Here is an 18,610-nt window from a genome sequence, read left to right on the forward strand (position 1 = left end):
ATCATGTTGGTTTTGGCCATTTTCATTCACTGTGAGCAGGAACTAGATCTGTTGTTTGGCAAACAGCATCTCAGATGGATTGGGGATTTACCTCTAACAACATACACTGTGGAAACAGGGCAAGACACAGGAGGGGGATGTGCCTGACCTGACTACAGACTGTAAGTGCTGCTATACTGCATTTGGAGTAATGTTGGTTTAACAGTGTGTGTGTGTGTGTGTGTGTGTGTGTGTGTGTGTGTGTGTGTGTGTGTGTGTGTGTGTGTGTGTGGATATGGCTGTCCTACATGTTTAAATACCTGCCATGTCAGTTCTATGTTTATGAGGAATCCCCATCTGTAGAATAATCTGCAGACTGGGCAGTGTGTTGTGCCTTTGGTTTCATGTGTTACCCACAGAGCATCTATTGGTGAACTGCAGAAGGTAGTGTGAGGACTGCAGTCTGTAGATGGTGAAAGCAGTGTCAGTTACTGACTTCATATCCCTTATAGGACATATGTTGCAAAAAACCCTGTTACAACAATAAGTGTATAAGGTTATCACAGCAACATGTCAATACTGGCCCTGTGTATGTGCTTCCAGCCACAACTCTATCAACCTTTGTACATATGTCATGCATTAAGAGGTGCATATGTCCTGTATACCATCATTAGTGTCATCATATCTGATAACAAGCCAGTGAGATATCAGACTCCTATGCAAGTGATGTACAGTAGGGGTTATATGTGATGACATGACCTGGACATCTGTGGTGGTTTGTACAGTACTGAAATCTGTGTACTTATGGTGAATGCTGATAGTGTGTGTATTGATAATATGTACCTTGGCCTGTGTACAGACTGTGGTAGATGTCATTGTCCTAGGTCCTGTCCTATCTGATGTTACATGCTGCTCCACTGTATGTTACCATATTGGTTACATGATTGTAGTGCCATACACAGACATGTCCCAAACCACAGTCGGGCATCAGACCACACTGTGTAATGGCCCAGTATATGTAGAGTTAGTGTGTGAGTGGCACATATGAGAATAGTGTTGAACAGATAGTCCATATACTGTAATATTATGCTAACTTTCCATATGTGGCTGTGGCAGTGTTCACATTGGTTGTGGTTATGCACTTTCACACAGGTGTATCTTAACCTGTGCTGTGACATGCCTGTAGAGCATGCTATATATGCAGGTACATGTGCATTCCCCCATAGGAGATGTAGGCCATTGTTGAACCAGTCTGCCTGTAGCCTGCACAGTGCATTGCTACATGCCTAGAAGCTTAGTGTACTTACCCAGCAAGGTGTCATGTCCAGCTACTTTCCAGATGTACTGCTGCCGGCCCTCCCTTAACAGTCATGTATGTCAGACAGAGCGGTGGGATGTCATACAGATGTATGCCAATATCTAGTGGGTAGTATGTGGCCATGGCACCTCTGCACCAGCAGTTATTATGTGTCTGGACAGACAGAGGTGTGTGAATACATAGCCTTTGGGGGCAAATGAATACCAGTCGTTATGTGTTATACCCATCTACATGGCTGTTAACATCCATATTGTTAGGCTTGGTCCACATGTTCTGCACTAAAGGGTTCTGTGTATATCTCTGGACTGTACAGAGTGTGTCAGAATGTCTACATCTATTGACCAATGTCTCTGCTATAGTCTACAGGAGCATTTTGTGCTTGCAATGGTACTGTACTATGATGTCCTTAGGATGTCTGTCTGTAACCAATGGTGCACATGTGAAGAGCAGATGTGACCTCCCACACACATTTCTGCAAAGACAATCCCTATTACAGTAGCAATAGTCTGCTAATACACCTGCTATACATGCCTGACATCCCCTTACACTACGAAGGTGGGACTATAGGGGCTGAGGTAGGGCTACACCCCATGTTCAGGACATATGGTGAATATATATGTACATATGATTACCCAGATATCTATAGAGATAATTACACATGTACATATCGACATATATAGATGGGTTTGTATATGTACATAGATATGCATATACACATCCAGATATATACATATACAGAGTAGTATATGTCTACACATATACAGATAGAGATACATATGCACATATATGTATACCACACTGCCATGCCTGCCAGCAGTCCACTGCTGTTGTATCCCCCACACATACGGTGGGGCTGGGGCCATATATGTGTGGGCTTTACCTAAACAATACATGTGTGCCCATATGCACTCCAGAGGCCAGTGTATGTAACAGCAGTATATGGCCCTGTTTTATTTAGTCTGGGTGGATGCACCATACATAACCTAGGCTGTTACAACATGTGGGGGTATCAGGGCTGAGCTGCCTTAAGGTATATGGCTGTACAGTACCATACGTCACCTATCTTGACATTACTTACAAAAAGTGGGTTACTGCAGACCTACTTCCTCCTGCCATACAGACTGTTCTGTTTGCCAATGTGCCTGTGATGGTGTCAATTATGCCTTGTTATGTAACAGTTATATCCTATTTGGTCAACTGAAGTCTTTCCCACCTAGCAATTGTGTACAGAGTGTAAACAGAGCCTGCTGGACTATATACCTGCATCACTTACTGTTGATTGTGCGGTATCCTGTGGCCCAGTCTGTCTTTACTAATATACAATTTGAAGGGCTTAGCCTGGACAGCAACAATTGTGGACCTTTCCAGACTATTGTATTAGTATAACTCTTTTACAGTTGCATTACTCTGTTGATATGGATGTCAGTGAAGAGCTATATGACATGGAATGTAATTCTGTAATAGTACACAAATAAAGGTATTCCATTTCTGCAAACCTGTGTGTGGTGTTTATCCTCTAACCTCTCTGTGGGTATATGTTGCATGCAATGAATGTCATTTGTATGGGTGGGTCATCCAGTGTCCTGTTGTTAGGGTAACTGTAGGCATAGTGGGTGTACCATATTGTCTGCGCCTACTACATAAGTATCTTACTGTACATATCTCTGCTTGTGTATGTGTAGCCACATGTAGATATATATATATATATATATATATATATATATATATATATATATATATATATATATATATGTATATCTGTATCTGCATATATGTGACTGTGTATATGCATCCTAGGGATGTTGCTAGCTTCCACATTTCACATATCCTATGTGAGCCAGACTGTACTGCATGATATGTTATGAATGCCAGCCTGACATCATAAAGGTGGGATGTAGTACTGGTAACATCATGTGCCCATGTCGTGTCAGGTCCTGGTTGTGGGATCTGCAACACTTGGTAGTGTATTGCAAGGTGGATGTGTTTGGCTGTGGGGGTATGCAAATTCATACAAAACATATATTGTTTGGGGCATCTCAACCCCATTAACAGTCCATGTGGACATATATGTTTCTCTTACTCTACCATTGCTATCTACAGATGTATGGCCATATATATCTATATAGGTATATATATTTGCTTACATATTTATAACTATGTCTGCATATACCTACAGAGGTATATATCTGCGTACACATATGTAACTTGCTGTTTATATGTAGACATATAGGTGTTGACATATATATGTGTAGATGTAGGCATTTGCATGTATATATGTTCATATATACATACCCTTAATACAGAAGAGGTAATAAGAGATCTGGGGACCCAGATGGCAGGTAGATAGTAATCTCTCCTTTGACAATCATATTGCCAAAGTAGTTAGGAAATACTTCTATGTGGCCCATCTAATTACTAAGGGGTTCGCATCTAGAAAAAAAGAGGTTATAGTGCCCCTCTACTCGTCACTTATCAGACCCATCATAGAATACAATGCCCCATTTGGGATGTACCTCACAAGACACTTCCAACAGCTGAAAAGACCACAAAAGCACCTCCCCAAGAGGATTACTGGCCTCAAACATATGTCCTATGCAACCCGACCGAAAAAACTCCAGCTGTACTCAGTGGCATATCGCTTACTCAGAGGTGATCTCTGCCTGACTTACAAAGCCAAGTCCAACTCAGAATTGATGGACATGCTCCACCTAAAGAAATCCAAGTCACTGTGAGCCACATGCTCTAGTGAGCTAAACCTCACCACAACAATAAATAGAACATAAGTAAGCAAAGCAAAATATAATTCCAACAGTAACCAGGTAAATCTGCAAAAACACAAAACAAATCCAAAGAATAAAAGCAGGCAGAGGCAAGGCTCCAGTTTCTTCAGCTGATTTATTACAAGACACACAAGCGCTTTTACCACAAGGCTTCTTCAGGTGTATAAAAAGCAGCACTCAACACACTCATTCTTATACTAAGCATTAGCTGGTCACATGATTAAAAAGAGAAAACTCTTAAAGGCACAACGAACAATTGTATTCAGCCCACAGTAAAACGCATGGTAAAATATATAAAAACTTCATTACAAAAACCACATTTCATAAAAGCAATATTACAAAAAATGCATATTACAAATACATATAAACCACATAAATGTAACAGATTCTACCTACGTAATGGTCTGTTTTTCAGGATGGGTCTCAATGGTACATGGTCATTAAGACCATGTCCTGTGTTAGCTCTTAATCTCACAATCCATTTAGCCTCCAGGTTCTCAGTTTCAACTCTGGTGTCACCACCCCTCAAGTTCTCATAACATTTACCTAAGACCATAAATGTAAAGGTGTGTTGATCATTCGTTTCTTTAATGTGTTTTGCTAAAGCATTGAACACACTACACTTCTTAATATGGTATAGGTGTTCCCTGATCCTATCCCTTAATAGTCTATCGGTCTTTCCCACATAGAATTTACTGAACACTTTGCAAGTAGAACGGTAAACCATATGTGAAGTATCACACCTTGCACTGATTCTTAGTGTATAAGTTACACCAGTGTCTGGATGTAGAAACTTCATATCTTGATTTATAAATTTACAGAACTGGCACTTAGTGCACGGTTTAGTCCCTGGTGTATCCTCAGTCCTGATTTGGTCTCTGGGATTGCAAAGTCGTCACCTTAGCGACTTCTTATTTTTAAAAGTAAACTGTGGATGTGTTCCTATCAGGTTGCTAACTTGTTTATCAGATGTCAAGATATTCCAATGCTTGCCTGTGATGTCTGTGTAGTGTCTTATATTTCTAGAATAGCTAAAACACATTTTAAGTGGTTGTGAGATTTGTTTCTGTTGACCCCCATTGCATATATCACTCTCTAACTGTTCAGAGAAATAGGGCCTGGCTCTACTGTGTCTAGAGTTTCTCACTGTCCTAATACTTTGATTGACAAGTTTCTGGTCATAGCCCCTCTCTGTTAGTTCTATGTTTATCTTGTCTAGTTGTTCCATAAAATCTGTTTCTCTAGCATTCAATCTAGAGGCCCTGTAAGATTGATTCTGTGCAACATTCCGAAAAATGTATTAAGGGTGCATGCTGTCTTTTCTTAGTAAACTGTTCACACGACATCCTTTCCTAAACATTTTAGTGCTCAGTGCACCATTAAGTTCTTGTATAATAGAGACATCTAGAAAGCTAACTTCAGTATATGAACAGCTCATGGTGAATTTAAGGAAATGTGTTGAAGCATTAATATAGTCTACAAACATCATTAGCTGTACTATAGACCCATAAAAGGAAGAGGTCATCTACAAACCTGCGAAAAAATAATATGTCATCTTTAAAGTCACCCACGACCAAATTATCTTGTTCCCATTTGGAAATTACAGCATTTGCATAACTGTTATCACATGATGTTCCCATGGCTACCCCATTGCATTGCCAGGAGACCTTATCCCTGAACATGAACACATTATTCTCCAGTACCAGACCTAGTAGTAACCGTATTAGGTCCACCATATCTCTATCATACTCCCTGGTTTCAAGCATTAACTGAGTTACACTATTAATCCCAAAATCATTTGTAATAACAGTGAAAAGTGACACCACATCAAGGGTAACTTGCTCTCTTTCACATGCAAATCTGTATAAGTCTCTCACAAAATGTTCAATGTCCTTCAAGATATAGTCTGACTGTTTGATCAAATTCTAAGGAATTTCTCCACAAAAATAGAAATGGACTCAGTGCACCAGTTGCTTCCAGCTACAATGGACCTCATAGGAGGATTTTCCCAGTTTTTGTGTACCTTGCATAATCCTTGAATCACTGGGGTAGTGGGGTTAAATATAAGGAAGTATTTTAATAAATTTTCATCATTGAGACCTATCCTGGCTATTTCCCTTAGCTTGTTGCGCACATATTCAACCATTCTATTAACTTGTGATAAAGTAATAACTTTATAAAATGTGTCATCAGCTAATAAAACAAGCATTTTCCTGTCATAGTCTTCCCTATTCAAAATTACAATCTGTCCTCCCTTGTCTGCAGGGCGTATCATGATACATGGATTCGTTTGTAAATTATTTAATGCTGTAAATTCATCCTTGGATAAATTGCACTGTCTGCTGCTACTAGGGTATAATTTTTGTTCATGAAACACTCTATAAACATCATCTAGACATAACTGTTCAAATGCAGAAACCAAAGGATTTAACTTGGGTAAAAAGAGCTTGGTTTTTTAAACATAAATTCCCCATTTTCAGCATTGATAGCATACATAATTTTCAACATTAAATTGCATGCAAATAGTTTAATATCAAATACAATTTCAGTAATGTCAGAGTCAGCAGTCGGGACAAAATAAAGTCCTTTTTCCAACACATTACATTCATATCTGGATAGCGTATAGGTTGATATATTAATTTTTGCTGTTCATGAAAGCTTTCTTTATCGTGTATGGACTCACCGTTCCTTCTGGGTGCTTCCTTTTGCTTCTGGTCATACTTCTCCCTCTCTGTTGTCCATGGTTCAAGCCTCCTCTTCCTCAGCTTATAGACCTGTTCCTAGTTGGAAGAGGGAAAGTCAGACCTGGAGGTCATAGGCTTTCTAAAAAAGAAGTATGGATGCCATCATCAAGATTGCATCTATTCAGAGCTTCACCAGTCACTTCTTGATGAACTTGTGCTGTGGTTGTGATAGTTTTCCTTCTTACCACTGTTGTCTCAGTCATCAGAGTGATGCCACCTAGGTCGCTAGTTATATGAGCCCTCCCCTCATCCTTTTCCTGGATGTCTTCAGGCTCTCGATTGATGGAGGTTGTCATGGCGGCTGTCCGATTAGCGGGAACCTCAATGATGCTTCTTTGATTGGTTGACTCAAGTACAGGAGTTTGAGTATTGGCCCTGTTGTTATTGTTAGCCACTCTCGGCCACATAATGACGTGGCCTCGTGAAAAATGTAGTCTGTCTCTATATAACTTTTTTAACTTGATTTGGGTTAACTTGTGAGAATAAACATGAACATTTTCAAGCATATCATTTATTGGCTTCACATTCGAAGCAGAGTCATATTTTTTACACAGATCAAGATATTTGTTTTTGATCTGAAGTAGTAATTTTGTTTCTTCTTTTTCAGCAAAGTCAGACAATAGTTTTAAGTAACCAGCACTGGTCTGTAGATTTAATTTCTGCCATTCACTTAATAGTAAAGGATCACAGTCCACTTGAGCAGGCATTTTAAGAATTCTCAAACAATGAGGCACAATGCCTTCAGCAATACAAGTTTGGAGATGACATTTCACAAATTGTGTTCTTTTTAGTTTGAGCAAGTCTTTTTCTAACAAGACTAATTCACTTTTCAGTGCCACAATGTCTATACTCATGCATTCATCTCCATCTAGAACAAGTTCATTATTCAGTAATGGATTAGCTTTCTCGCTCACCTTAAATATAAATTGATTGACATTGAGTTCAGTCCATGTAATTTTTGAAACAGGATTATACTCCAATTCAATGTTCTCTGTTCCTGTTGACATTCCTGTGGCCATCTCCCTGGATCCGTTGGAAAATGTAGAACCAAAAGTAAGCAAAGCAAAATATAATTCCAACAGTAACCAGGTACCTCTGCAAAAACACAAAACAAATCCAAAGAATAAAAACAGGCAGAGGCAAGGCTTCAGTTTCTTCAGCTGATTTATTACAAGACACACAAGCGCTTTCACCACAAGGCTTCTTCAGGTGTATAAAAAGTAACTTATACACTAAGAACCAGTGCAAGGTGTGATACTTCACATGTGGTTTACCATGCTACTTGCAAAGTATGCAGTAAATTCTATGTGGGAAAGACCGATAGACTATAGACTTACTTTTGGTTCTACATTTTCCAATGGATCCAGGGAGATGACCACAGGAATGTCTACAGGAACAGAGAACATTGAATTGGAGTATAATCCTGTTTCAAAAATTACATGGACTGAACTCAATGTCAATCAATTTTTATTTAAGGTGAGCGAGAAAGCTAATCCATTACTGAATAATGAACTTGTTCTAGATGGAGAAGAATGCATGAATATAGATATTGTGGCACTGAAAGTGAATTATTCTTGTTAGAAAAAGACTTGCTCAAACTAAAAAGAACACAGTTTGAGAAATTTCATCTCCAAACTTGTATTGCTGAAGGCATTGTGCTTCGGGGTTTGAGAGTTCTTAAAATGCCCGCTCAAGCAGACTGTGACCCTTTACTATTAAGTGAATGGCAGAAATTAAATCGAAAGACCATTGCTGGTTACTTACAACTATTGTCTGACTTTGCTGAAAAAGAAGAAACAGAATTACTACTTCAGATCAAGAACAAATATCTTGATCTGTGTAAAAAAAATGATTCTGCTTCGATTGTGAAGCCAATAAATGATATGCTTGAGAATGCTCATGTTTATTCTCGCAAGTTAACACAAATCAAGTTAAAAAAGTTATATAGAGACAGACTAGATTTTTCACTAGGCCACATCTTTATGTGGCCGAGAGTGGCTACCAATAACAACAGGGCCAATACTCAAACCCCTGTACTTGAGTCAACCAATCAAGGAAGCATCATTGAGGTTCCTGCTAATCGGACAGCTGCCATGACAACCTCCATCAATCGAGAGCCTGAAGACATCCAGGAAATGGATGAGGGGAGGGCTCAGATAACTAGCGACCTAGGTGGCATCATACCGATGACTGAGACAACAGTGGTAAGAAGGAAAACTATCACAACCATAACACAAGTTTATCAAGAAGTGACTGGTGAAGCTTTGAATAGATGCGATCTTGATGGCATACATACTTCTTTTTTAGAAAGCCTATGACCTCCAGGTCTGACTTTCCCTTTTCCAACCAGGAACAGGTCTATAAGCTGAGGAAGAGGAGGCTTGAACCAAAGACAACAGAGAGGGAGAAGTATGACCAGAAGCAGAAGGAAGCATCCAGAAGGAATGGTGAGTCCATACACGATAAAGAAAGCTTTCATGAACAGCAAAAATTAATATATCAACCTATACGCTATCCAGATATGAATGTAATGTGTTGGAAAAAGGACTTTATTTTGTCCCGACTGCTGACTCTGACATTACTGAAATTGTATTTTATATTAAGCTTTTTACATGCAATTTAATGTTGAAAATTATGTATGCTAACAATGGTGAAAATGGGGAATTTATGTTTAAAAAACCATGCTCTTTTTACCCAAGTTAAATCCTTTGGTTTCTGCATTTGAACAGGTATGTCTAGATGATGTTTATAGAGTGTTTCATGAACAAAAATTACACCCTAGTAGCAGCAGACAGTGCAATTTATCGAAGGATGAATTTACAGCATTAAATAATTTACAAACAAATCCATGTATCATGATACGCCCTGCAGACAAGGGAGGACAGATTGTAATTTTGAATAGGGAAGACTATGACAGGAAAATGCTTGTTTTATTAGCTGATGACACATTTTATAAAGTTATTACTTTATCACAAGTTAATAGAATGGTTGAATATGTGCGCAACAAGCTAAGGGAAATAGCCAGGATAGGTCTCAATGATGAAAATTTATTAAAATACTTCCTTATATTTAACCCCACTACCCCAGTGATTCAAGGATTACCTAAGGTACACAAAAACAGGGAAAATCCTCCTATGAGGCCCATTGTAGTTGGAAGCAACTGGCGCACTGAGTCCATTTCTATTTTTGTGGAGAAATTCCTTAGGAATTTGATCAAACAGTCAGACTATATCTTGAAGGACACTGAACATTTTGTGAGAGACATACAGGTTTGCATATGAAAGAGAGCAACAAGCCTGCAAACAACAAATGCTATTAGTTACCCTTGATGTGGTGTCACTTTTGACTGTTATTCCAAATGATTTTGGGATTAATAGTGTAACTCAGTTAATGCTTGTAACCAGGGAGTATGATAGAGATGTGGTGGACCTAATACGGTTACTACTAGGTCTGGTACTGGAGAATAATGTGTTCATGTTCAAGGATAAGTTCTACTGGCAATGCAATGGAGTAGCCATGGGAACATCATTTGCTAACATTTATGCAAATGCTGTAATGTCCAAATGGGAACAAGATAATTTGGTCGTGGGTGACTTTATAGATGACATATTATTTTTTTGCAGGTTGCATAACCCACTAAATAACATATATTTATGAACTGGAGTACTGCAGAAAAATGCACCTGTGAGATGTCAGTGTCATAATGAATAAGGCACTAGTAAGCAGGTGTAAGCACAAATAAGCAGTAGTAAGCATATTTAAGCACTAGTAAGTGGCCTTAAGCCCGTTTGCATGACAGTAAGCAATGCCTACACTGGCTAAGCAGTTCTAAAGCTAACTCTCTGTAAGCAGATGCAACGGCAGGTTAGCAGTGCTTACCGTCTCGCAAACTCGCTTACAACTGCTCAAAAGTGCCTTAATCACTCTGTATCCAATGGCCCTTGTTCTGCCCATCAACAAAATAAACAGCCATGCAGGTCTCAAACCCAAGAATCTATTTACCATAGTCCCAGTAGTTATCCACCAAGCCATTACTGAAGTACAGAAGATTAAGGTAGTACTAAACAAGTCCTCACCAAAGTATAACCAAAGTGAACCTGTGAAAGGCATCAGTATACAGTCATATGTGCCATAACCCACTACATAACATAAATATGTGAATTGGAGTACAGCAGTACGCCCAGAAGTGAGGTATAATTGTGAATGAGTGTTGAAGTCCCCAATAAAACACAAGGACCCCACAGAGTATACGTACACATCAATCAGGGATACCCATATAAGGTGTAATGAATAATAACACAATGTCAAAAAGGCATTACAATGAAGGTCTAATGTAAGCAATGCTAAGTATTGCACAGGTCAGCTTAGGAGGTGTGAGCAATGTGTAGACCAGCTAACTCTTTGTTCCCAGTGGTATACCCCTTTAAACAATGCCAACCTTAGGTAAGCAGATTTGCCCATAGCTTAGCCTTTTCAAAACTGGCCAATCACGGAAAAGTGCGGGAAATCAGCCCTACTTAAACCAAAGAGAAAGGAATACATCTCATAAATGGTTGTAGTTTCCCCTTGCAGGCACTATGGCAGTAAGGGGAGAAGGAGTGTGCTTCCGGGTGCAGCGCTGGTGCATCCAAGAGACCAAAGTCATGGCAAGACTCCTAGTTAAAGACCATGCACAGACACTGCTGCAGGGCCAGTACCAGGGCTCCCAATATAAGGTGGAGGAATGGGACCGTCTCACCACTGGCATACCCTGAACTAGTGTGCAGGTCAGGCACCACTATGCCAACCTAAAGCGGCAGAATGGGGACCTCTTGAAAGAGTGGCTCCAAGAGGCTAGAGCATCAGGGGATGTTCCAAACGTGTGTATCACCCCAGTATGTGTGTAATAAGTTCCAGCTCAGGTATATCATGGATAGGTATGACTCAGTATTCCTCTTGTGTCCCCCACAGCTGCAACGGAGTGGGCTGCAAACCTAGAGGCCCACATCAGCCGCCTGGCAAGGTTGCGACACGAGGCAGGTCAGTAATACTCATGCTTTTACTGTCATAGGAAATAAAAATAAAAGTAGTAGTAAATTAATTGCTAGTATAAAACCTGTATTGTTCAAGGCAAGTACTGCATACACTAGAGAATATGGCAGGAAGAGTTTCAAATTGTTTGTATGTCAATAAAAGTGTAATATCCTGACAAAACAGGTCTAACTGCTGGACTGCATGTGTATATCCTGGTATCATGTGGTAATGTAGATTTGCAATCATGTAATAGTACTGTTGTATTAAGCACTGTTACTAACACCATGCACCATGCACCATAAATTGAATGTGTAGGAATGCCTGTATATGATAGGTGTAATCCCCAGAGGCCATTTAGTGCAACTGAGAGACACATAGACAGTAAACAGGTACAATGCAGACAACAAAAACTGAATAGCACATGCAACTGAAATGTGAACTGTTGTTTTTTTAGCACACACACCCATGGTTCGAATCCTGACAATGGTAGTAATCTGCATACAGAATCATACCCTGCAACTGTACAGATATGTCCAGAATGTCTATTAAAGTGGTCCATATCTATTGCCTATCAGCCTGTCCCCCAGGGAAATCAGTGGGATGATTCCAGACGGATAGGCAGCAAACAGGAAATACAACTGATTGACATGCATGTATGACAACAAACCTGGCACACTAGCAACTCCCCAATACCTTATGTAACTAAGAAGCCACATATGTCCCATTTACACCCCAACTCGTTAAGCTGTGGTCAGAGCGTGTACAGTAACAGAGTGAGATATATGTTGATAATAGTAATGTGGAACCTGGTACTGTGTGCGGGAACATTCAGGTAGTGCTAATAAAATTTGTCCCACAGGTCTGTCAGATACCAACTTTGTGCCCAGAAATACAAGAATGATATGCAGTTGTTCTGAATAATGAGATAGTACACATCATTGTCACCCACACTGTCCTACAACATATAACTGTCTAGGAAATCTGTATAAGAGTGTTGTTATACAAGGTCAAAATGCATAAGCACAGGGGATTAATAAGACAGAAAGCAGATTGGAGATATACAGCAATGTCAATATAGCAGACACAACTGTAATAGACAGTGTTTAAGTTGTAGCAGGCACTGCCATGATCTGAATCCTGGGAGTGGAGTTAGACTTCATACAGATTCATACCCCACAACTGTACACATGAGGCCGGAATGTCCAGTATATGTGCATATATCTGCTGCCTGTCCCCCTGTCCCCTTTGTGAGTCTGTGGGATGATCCCAGATGTGTAACCAGCAAACAGGGAATACAAGTGATTGTCAACCATCATGAGAACACACCTGTCACTGTAGCAACCCCCAAAACTGTTAGGAGTGTAATATTTCAAGTATGTCCTATCCACACTTCCATGTTGTCAAGCTGTGACCAGAGTGTGTACAGTAACAGAGTGAAATGTATGTGCATAATACTAATCTGTATCTGGAAATTTGGCAACAGTCAGGTAGTGCTAACAAACATTGCTCCCACAGGTGCGTTGGATAGGAACACTGTGTTGAGAAATACAGACCATTATAACCTGTACTGGTACTGTCCATCCTGGTATTGTAGGGGATTGTAAGTGTTGCAGTTTCTCTGAATAATAAAGTATCACTGGTCACTGTCACCCATACCGTGCTACATAATATAACTGTGTAGGAAAACATGTATATATATGTGTGTCAGGTCACTAAAGGTGGAAGAGGGCAATATTCTAGATATGCCCAGGCACATGGATAGCTATGTGCAAAAAATCAACCCAGAATCCAGGCATATGTGTACAAACAGTTAGTGTTAACAAACATTCCCTCCACAGGTATACCAGGTAAGAGGTGTATACTGCAGGTAAAACCAATTCATGTGTAATGATGACAGCCATATCACTGTCCAAAATAAGGCTATAGGGTAGTGTAGTAAGACTTGTAAGGTACAGATAACAGCACTGACTGGGAAAGTAATGTAGACTACAGGAATATACTACTTGTTAAGTGACATCTTTCTCCCCCCCCCCACCTTATCTCAAACAATAATCAATATACCCACCCCAACTGGTATGTAATAACTCTGATAATGTCCAATTGTTTGATAAATATTTTAATGGTTTCTATGCATGTGCCATATTGAATTATTCCAACATTGTTGGCATGGTGCCATCAATGTACCTGCATGCTGTACTTATTACTGTGGTTCCATATATGCATGTGTTTTGTTTGCTATGCAACTGCTCCGTCCCTGGTGTCTGGGTAAATGGCAATATCTATGCATGCTGTTATAACTAACACTGGAATGTGTTGACGATTACTAACCCATATATGATGAAATTTAAACACTATAGTACGCTTGGGAAGGCCGGTCCCAGCACACCCACCTGTCCCACCTCAGTTGGCCATGGCACTGGGCAACAGCGTGTCTGGGGCCCAACTCCGGACCTCCCTGTCCATTGGTCCTGCACCACCTTTAGGTGGAACCACCTCAGGGAATGGGACTCACCCTCCCACAACTGGACACTGGATGAGCCACCCATATAAGTGACATTTGGTCCCTGCAACATATACCCACAGAGAGGACAGAGGATAAAACACCAAACACAGGTTTTCAGAAATGGAAAACCTTTATTTGTGTACTATTACAGTTTTATATGCCATGTCATATAGCTGTTCAGACACTGACAGCCATATAAACAGAGTAATGCAGCTGTGAAACAGTTATACTAATACAGTAGTCTGGAAAGGTTCACAACTGTTGCTGCCTAGGCCAAGCCCTCCAAATCATAGAATACTGAAGACAGACTGGGCCACAGGATACCACACAATCAACAGTAAGTGATGCATGTGTATAGTCCAGCAGCCTCTATCTACACTCTGTACACAATCACTAGGTGGTAAAGTCTTCAGATGACCAAATGGGATGTAACTGTTACATAACAAGGCATAACTGACACCATCACAGGCTCACTGGCAAACAGAACAGTCTGTATGGCAGGAGGCAGTAGGCCTGCAGTAACCCACTTTATGTAAGTAATGTCAAGATAGGTGAAATGTATGGTACTGTACATCCAGATACCTTAAGGCAGCTCACCCTGATACTTCCACATTTTGTAACAGCCTAGGTTATGTATGGGGCACCCCCCTAGACTACATAATACAGGACCATATACCACTGTTACATACACTGGCCTCTGGAATGCATATGGACACACATGTATTTTGTAGGTGAAGCCCACACATATATGGCCCCAGCTCCACCATATGTGTGGGAGATACAACAACAGTGGACTGCTGGCAGGAATGACAGCATGGTATACGTATATGTGGATATGTATCACTATCTGTATATGTGTAGACATATAATGATGCTCTGTATATGTGTATATCTGGGTGTGTATATGTATATCTGTGTACATATACACACCCATCTAAATATGTTGATATGTACATGTGTAATTATCTATATAGATATCTGGATAATCATATGTGCATATATATTCACCATATGTCCTGAACATGTGGTGTAGCCCTACCTCAGCCCCTATAGTCCCAACTTCGTGGTGCAAAGGGATGTCAGGTATGTATAGCAGGTATATTAGTAGACTATTGCTACTGTAATAGGGATTGTCTTCACAGACAAGGTGTGTGTGGGAGGTCACATCTGCTTTATATGCACCATTGGCTACTGACAGACATCCTAATGACATCATAGTATAGTACTGCTGCAAGCACTTAATGCTCCTGTGGACTACAGCAGAGATATTGGCCAATAGATTTGGGCATTCTGACACACTCTGTACAGTCAAGAGGAATACACAGAACTCCTTAGTGCAGAACATGTGGACAAAGCCTGACAATATGGATGTCAACAGCCATGTAGATGGGTATAACACATAACGACTGGTATACATACGCCCCCATAGGTTATGCATTCACAAACCCCTGTCTGTCTTGACACATAATAACTGTTGGTACAGAGGTGCCATGGCCACATACTACCCACTAGATATTGACATACATCTCTACAGCATCCCACCACACTGTCTGACATACATGGCTGTTAAGGGAGGCCCTGCAGCAGTACATCTGGCAAGTATCTAGACATGACATCTCACTGAGTAAGTACACTAAGCTGCTAGGCATGTAACAAAGCACTATGTAGGCTACAGGCAGACTGTCTCAACACTGGCCTACATCTCCTATGGGGGAATGCACATGTACCTGCATATATAGCAGGCTCTACAGGCATGTCACAGCACAGGGTAAGATACATCTGTGTGAAAGTGCATAACCGCAACCAGTGTGAACACAGCCACAGCCACATATGGTAAGCTAGTATAATATTACAGTATATGGACTCTCTGTCCAACACCATCCTCATATGTGCCACTCACACACTAACCCTACATATACTGGGCCGCTGCACAGTGTGGCCTGATGCCTGTCTGTGGTATGGGACATGTGTGTGTGTATGGCCCTACAAATATGTAAGCCTATACAGTAACATACAGTAGAACAGCATGTAACATCAGATAGGATGGGACCCAGGACGATGACATCTACCACAGTCTGTACACAGGCCAAGGTACATATTAACAATACACGCATTGTCGGCATTCACCATAAGTACACATACCTCAGTACTGTACAAACAACCACAGAATGTCCAGGTTATGTCATCAAACATGATCCCTACTCTACATAACATGTGTAGCAGTCTGATATCTCACTGGCTTGTTATCAGATATGATGACACTAATCATGGTGTAGAGCACATATGCACCTCTTAATGCATGATGTATGTACAAAGGTTGACAGAGTTGTGGCTGGAAGCACATACACAGGGCCAATATTGACATGTTGCTGTGATAACATCATGCATTTACTGTTGTAACAGGGTTTGTTGCAACATATGTCCTATGAGGGATATGAAGTCAGTAACTGTCACAGCTTTCACCATCTACAGACAGCAATCCTCACACTACCTTCTCCAGTTCACAGATACATGCCCTGTGGGTAACACATGAAACAAATGCACCACACAATGCCCAGTCTGCAGATGACCCTACAGATGGGGAGTCCTCATAAACATAGAACTGACATGACAGGTATTAATACATGTAGGACAGCCATATCCACACACATCCTGTTAAACCAACATTACTCTGAATGCAGTATAGCAACACTTTACAGTCTTTAGTCAGGTCAGGCACATCTCCCTCCTGTGTGTTGGCCTGTTTCCACAGTGTATGTTGTCAAAGGTAAATCCTCAATCCATCTGAGATGCTGTTTGCCAAACAACAGATCGAGTTCCTGCTCACAGTGAATGAAAAGGCCCAACGCCAACATGATGTTCCTAAATATTGGACTGGGTTTCCATGCAATTGGCTATGGGAATGGTACCACAGCTGTTCCACATGCAATCAGCTAGGGGAGAGCTGCAATTCTTACAGAGGCCATCAGCTGATCATGAGCATTACCTAAAATACACATGCTTCTGCCTAAGCAAAGCAGGTGTAGGTCTCCACATCCACCAGTGAGGGGAGTGAGAGAGGCAGACAGAGGCAAAGACAAGTCAGTGAGGGGTGGGAGAGTAAAACTTAAGCATGTTTGTGTCACCCACCTACCAGCATAAGGTATCAAACCCCTGATAACTATGTAGTGCTATCACAGTTCTATGCAGTTATTGGATGCGCCACATAGGTTACCTGTTGTGGGACACTCAGAACATATATGTGATGGTGAGTGACATCTGCAACAGGGATATGGTAGCTATACAGTAGGTGAAGTACACGTTCCTGTCTGCATGAACAGGTGCCAGCGTCAACACAGCCACCCTCTCATAGGGATGCACATACATTGACACCCTTGGCAGGGCCAGGATTACAACTCATCACTAGTGAGATTGACACAACACATGCACCACAGGGGTCATATGGAGCTTATATGGGCAAAGGGTATGGGGATGTGTCTGGCATCAGACAGCATGTTTCATTATGCCAATGGGGGTTGTAGTGAGTGTGGATTATATCATACGCATCATACAACACACACACAAACACACAGGGTGCCAGTACTGACATGCATGGATGCATTTATGCATGGGTGTGGGGTGGTTGACTGTGCCAGATGGCTATACAAGGCTAGATGATGGGTATACCTTGGCATCAGGCCACATGACAATGGTCTGCATTGTGGCTCAGAGCTGTAGTTTCTGCATTTGCTCACACAGGTGGGTATTGTATCCCCCATCCAGTCACATGGGTGACTATTGTGTGTGTCCAATGCTGTGCATCCTTTGCCATGTATGTGTTCCTTAGTCCATGACATGGATGGTGACTGGGATGTGCACACCTCCCACATGCATGTGCAGTGACATTTGGAACTGTACCTGGGGTATCATGCACATGTTGTGTACACAGATTATCATCAGATGTTTCAGTCTTGGGCACCTGTGGTGGGAACTGGTAATGGACAGCAGGTTTACCCTGCACCTACATTGATAGCGTGCTAACAGCATTCCCTGGTGTCAGCGGCATCTCTCCATACAAGGCATGTTTTCAGGCATGGTATGTCCTTTTTGGGTCACATGTGATGGCACCACAGGTGTTGCAGGTGTCCAGTGGGGAACATGGGGAAGCTGCACTGTCTGTATGTACATGCCTATTGGACAGATGGACAGAGTGCCATGCCCTCTGTAGCCCACTGCAATCACTCCATAGTTACTATCAGTGGCCAATATGCAGTGTACTACCCACATATTGGCT

The sequence above is a fragment of the Protopterus annectens genome, chromosome 3.part0 (assembly GCF_019279795.1).
Source record: "Protopterus annectens isolate FY-2018-M chromosome 3.part0, PAN1.0, whole genome shotgun sequence".
In the NCBI taxonomy this organism is placed as follows: Eukaryota; Metazoa; Chordata; order Ceratodontiformes; family Protopteridae; genus Protopterus; species Protopterus annectens.